This window comes from Pyxicephalus adspersus, chromosome 10, assembly GCF_032062135.1.
Source record: "Pyxicephalus adspersus chromosome 10, UCB_Pads_2.0, whole genome shotgun sequence".
NCBI lineage: Eukaryota > Metazoa > Chordata > Amphibia > Anura > Pyxicephalidae > Pyxicephalus > Pyxicephalus adspersus.
In genome coordinates, this window is record NC_092867.1 from 14,860,831 (window position 1) to 14,866,830 (window position 6,000).

Here is a 6,000-nt window from a genome sequence, read left to right on the forward strand (position 1 = left end):
AGTCGAGTCACTCTATGATGAAGCTCTGTTTGGAGTGAAACATGTCAGAGAAGTGGAGCTCTGGCAGGTGAATGAGATGACATTCTGTCAATAAACTTTACTGCAATGCCTATTCGAGTGTGCCATAGATGTTTTGGCATTGCAATGGTATGCTGGATAAATCCATATAAATGCATTTTATTTTTACCTGACTTGTTCACAATCATATGCCCCCAATATTATCCACCCCGCTGACTTCTTTCTTCAATAACGTTTGCCGCTTAGTCTTTGCACTGAATTAATTACCTGTTATTTAGATTAGCCATTGCATCGGTTTATTAAGTGCAGGTTGCGGCTGTAATAAATTGGAAGTAAAGAATTTTGTACAGGTTGGATGCTGTAGAATATGCATTATATTCTATTTATTTTATATGGAATATGATATGATATGGAATTTCCTGCTTTTATGAAAAAGGATGATTTATAAAACCTGTGCAAAATGACAACAATATATTGGTCTGCAACACATGCAGATTTTCAACCTTGGAAAGTAGGGAACATTTGTGTCATTTAAATCTGAGGATGATGCTGACAGCCTTGATGGTTTCAGGTTTGTAACCTTTTACGGACTTCTAAATTGATGAGATTTTGTTTCTTACTGTATTATTTTAGTTCAATGTCCCCACTCTATGGAACTTTAAAAACTTAGAATGTTGTTTTTTAGAGGAAAGAAGATAACACTAATACTTAAGCAGGGGTTTAGAACTGAAAACATGTAAAAAAAATATGTGCGTACATCTCCCATACATCTAAACCTAAAGATAAACTGAAGTAAATCAGCTAAATATACATATAAAATACATATAGTTTTTTTTTTTTTTACTTTTTAAGGATTTGCATTTCTGCTTGGCCATCCTACACTCTTGTAAGGATGTCCCTTGTACATAGCACAAAGCACTGGAACACAGCTATCTGTCCCCTTCTGGAACTTCTTTCTCCTAGTCTAAGCTCCTATGTACGGGCACTGCAGGAGACTGATACCATTATAATTCAGGTACCTGGATTGCATAAATAAATTACATTTATTGATGTTTTATGGATAGTAAGGTTAAAATACATGGATATTTGTTCACAAAAATATATGTTTTCGTAGGAGTGAATAGGAATGAAAGGCTTGACTTGAGCTTAGAATGGGATCAAAGGAGTTTGGAGAAAGCGAACATGAAAGACATCAAAGTGATCTTGCATGGATGAATGGCTGAAGTTTAAATCCATGAAACATTGAGAGAAAGAGAAGGAGAGGGTGAGTCAAAAAAGCATGGAGGAGAGAGAAATAAAGAAGGAGAGAGACAAAGTGATAGATCAGCTTAAGGGGTACATGAAAGAAGAACCTGGTGATGAGGTATTGAAGTACTGGCCCAGTTTAAAGTCTATGAATGAGACCAATTTGCACCCAAAAGTCCTGACCTGCAGTAATGAGTACCACACCAATGGCAAAGGTTCAAGGCTGGTCTTTCCATTTATCCATTACAGACTATCCATGATCTAAAGCCAATAAAATAGGAGTACAGGCCATGCATCTAAATCCCCGTAGTAAATTGCATAGCTGTTAGAGTGAATAGAAATGATTTCAAACATCTCCCAATATGAGAATTGTTAGGAAAAATTTTTAACATTATTAAATGAAAATATATGTACACCAAAAATTCTCACCAGATCTGCTTAGTTCTGATAGAAAAGTTTAGCAAAGTAATGTGTTGTGTAACATAAACAGAACCAGGAAGGCCAAAGTTGATTCATAACTGCTGTCCTCTGTTCTGTACATTACAGACAAGAACGTTTCTATTAAATTAAATCCTCAAGGTTTAACCATGAAATAATATGGTATCAAGTTTAGAATACATTGCCTTCATCTTTCATTGTTATTTCTTAAAGGTTTTAATGTATAATATATTTATATATGTTTGCCGGAACAGTACTCCGGACGGATGTTGCTGTGACATTGAATGTGGCATGAAAAATGTCTTCATTAGGGTGACAAGTGAATACATGTAAGGCAACAGCGATGAACTTATACTATGGCTCCAAAGGCTAAATTCAGATAACAAATCTTTAAAACTCTAATAAGCTGATAAATAAATTCTCATCACTTCTTATTCTCTCCCATATGGGTTTAGATATTACACTATTAAAGGAAACCTGTGGCCATTCTTGTCACTGACATTGCTAGGCACAGTCTGACCACAGAGGTGGTTTATTTGTAAGGACTGATGCCTTTATCAAAGAAAAGAGCAACCAGATTTATTTCTGGTCAGTGCTCATTCTACCCTTTACCCTGCCTGTAAAAAGAGAATAAAGGATTTTGCAGCATTTCTAAAAACTAAAGCAAGGAGCAGGGTTTGTATTTGATCTTTAAAGCGAAAGTACATAAAATAAATGTTGATCTACATAAAAGCATCTGGCTGTTGATGGTTGAACTACTAAATATCGCCCATTAATACAATCTCTACAACATACAGACTACTGGCAAATTAGCAAATATAAGTAGTTCAGTGTTGGAATTTACATACATTAAGGGGCCTATGTTGCAATCCAAGGGATACAAGAAGCCCCATTTGTTAGTAGTTACTAATTGTTGCCTGTTTTCCCCTTCTAAGGGGTGGGCATTACTTATAAAATTTACATCGACTGTACATTACCTTGTTTCGTGTAAAATAAATAGTGATTGAATAACTGTTTGAATTGAAACTTGAGCTTTTTGGGCTACACAAGAAGTACCCGAGACCATTTTCCAGTAATGAAGCAGATGAACTTGATTTTTCTAGTGGACCAAATACTCTTAGGTTGAGTTCACACAAATGGTTTATGCAAGCTGTTTTGTTTGGAAGGGTTACCAGGAGAATGTGTTTTCTTTCTAAAAAGAACATGGAAGCATGGGTTAGGTTTGCAAAGTTGCACCTGAAACAAGCACACAACTTCTGCAATGATGTATTTTTGACAGACAAAAGCTGTCTGGTCATAATAGGAGATGTTTGACCATAATGTATGTCACATTTGGTAAAAACCAAACACAGCATATCAGCACAAACACCTTGACAAACTGTTAGGAACGGTGGTGCAGGAGGGATGATTTGGCTTGTTTTGTAGCCACAGGACCTGGGCATCTTGCAGACATTGAGTAGAACTTATACCATTAATCTAGAGTCAAAGGTGAGGCCATCTGTGTGACAACTAAAGTTTGTCTGAAATAGGGCCAAGCAACAGGATAATAATTCCAAGCACACCAGCAAATCTCTACAACACAGTGGATGAAGAGAAAAGACACATAGTGTTGGAATGGGCCAATAAAAGTCCAGTCAACAACCTGATCCAAATGCTGTGCTAGGACCTAAAGTGGAATTAAACCCACAATGTCTTACCTATCCTAGTTTTCTCAGGGGGCACCAACATCTTTTTCTTCTTTTCTTCCCATGTCAGGATGACTTAACTCAATCACCTGTCCCTTTCTGCAATAACCACCTACCTAAATCACTAAAGTTCAAAGTAAGACATTAGTTCTACTTTAAAAGAGCTGTGTGTAATAAAAATGGCCACAAACCTCAAGGAACTAAAGAAAAAAAGCATTTCACCATGATGTGGGAGACTGACAAAGTCACAACAGAAAATAATTACCTAAAGTTATTGCTCCTAAAAGTGAATTTCTACAAGCTATTCAATCACGGGGTGTACTGGAGGTTTATGACCTCTCCATTCAGCTTTATTTTTTGTTTAAGAAAAAAAACAAAAAACGGTAGAATCAGTTGTGTGTTTTTTTAAAATCTAAAGTTTGATTTGAATAATTTTAGAAGCTGCTAAGGACCACATGGTCCTTGGATGGGTAGAATGTAGCTAGTAGATGTAGAATGAAAGCATGAGGGAGAGACTATTGGAACCAAAGACTCTCGAGCAAGAAGCAGGTGGCCAGAGAAGCAAGGAATATGGTAATGGTACCCATGGGGTGTAATTTTTTTTCTCTCAACTGTATATTTTAGAAGGCTACTCAACCCAAACATAACATTTTATCTAAACGGGAACTGATAGGCTGCCTCTGGCTTCTTAAGTCTTTCATGCACCAACAATTCGAGACCTATTACCGGTACTTCCCAACTTGATGTATTAAATATTTCTGCCCATCTGTGTGTGGTCATCTCCTCATATTTTAGTCCCACTAGAGACCAGCAGAAAGAGTGGGAGATGAATGGCCACAGCAGGAGTTTAATTCCAAAATAATCATCACAGATATCTCTCCACAGTAGAGTCTCCAAGTAATCCCCAAGACGATATTGGGTGGTTTAATTCTCCAGCAGCTGCCAAAATGAAATATTAGTTCTGGATGGTCTGACCTTTTAAGAAAATAATTTTAGTGTTATTTAAGGAATACAGAATTGTTCAGCCACAGAAGATACTGGGAAATGAAGACCATCATTACAAATCCAGTTCCAAAAGCCTTGTAAAACAAAAGCATAAATACAACAGGATGAGTAATGTAAGAAACAATCTACAGGCATGTAATGGTCCTTATAACTGTTTGAAAAGATATTTTTTCCACTTCAAGGCCAGTTAAAGCTTAACAATTCCTCTTTTTTCTTCCTCACAGTAATCCTGTCTAGAAAGCAGCATTGTGAAGCCAAAAAGTTATCCAGTGATAAATCTATTGATCCTCACACACTGTTTCCTGAATACGACACTTCATCTCCTTCCCCCCTTACAGTGTCTTATAAGTTATACAGCCTTTTAATAAATGACGCATATCAACTTTTTGCACATTCGAAAATTTCTTTTCCCATCCCCAGCCATTTTTAAAAAGTCAATTTCCTTGTTTCACTGTTTCAGTAGCACATAATGTTCGCCCTTCTACACAAGGTTATTTGTTTCCATTTCCCATTTTTTTTTTCGTTTGAGCAAAGACTTTGTGCTATTAGTATGTTGTCTCAAAATTGCCAATTTGAGCCTTGATAACAAAATGCATTGGTCTTATTGGAATTTGAGAATCTCGAGGACCATCTTTTTAACCGAGCAGCCATTGTACAATGAAGAGAATGTCTTAGATTTATTTTCATGTTCCCGGTACTGTGGACCTTTTATGAGGTCTAATAAAATTAATGGTTTTAGTTTGCTTGGTTGAGGTGATTTACCGGCTTCTTCAACCTGCTGCTATTGCTAGATAATTCTTTTGAGTAGGACTCGGCCACTAAATCTTAAAATAAATTGAAGGTTAGGTGGGGTTTGATAAAAAAGGGGCATCTTGGTGTAACCTATTTTAGATTTAAAGAGAACCAGTTACAGTCTGGCTTATGCTAGAATTTTAATATTCAGGCTTGATTTAGAATTGTAGAAGCTTGTATATAAGCAATTTGTATTTGTTTAGTTTAGTAACTTTTATTGCTAAAAAATATGTGCTGAAGAACAGTACAGATGATAAAGTACTAGAATCTTGTGTACTCTTTAACACATTTATATATAGCTGCACATAAGGCAGCGAATGTGTTACTTTACCATGCCTGAACAAAGCACCTTCTCACTTTTAGTTTCACAGTTAAAGTTTAGAGGTCTTCTGAGAAGCCATTAGTGATTAGGTATGTGACTGGGGGTGATGGTGGGGGTTGCAAATGACAAGTAAGCCTAACTTTAAGTAGGACTTTTAAAGGTTTATAGGGCTCATTAAGGTCTAAGCTGTTCATGTTTGCATTAAGTCCATCAAGTTAAACCACTAGGGAAATAAAAATATCCCAGATATAAACCCCTATAAGACATAGTTGGTCGAGAGGAAGGCAAAAAAAACCCTGGTACAATTTGCTTCAACAGGGGAAAAAAAATCCATCCTGATTCCATGAGGCAATCAGGTGTTCCCTGGATCAACAGTCACTGATTTTTTTTTACTTTAAAGCCTTAATCCCCAGTTATATTCTGTGCTTCTAGAAATCATCCAGCTTTTTCTTAAAGCAATCTATAGTAGTTGCTGAAACTACTTCCTGAGGGAGC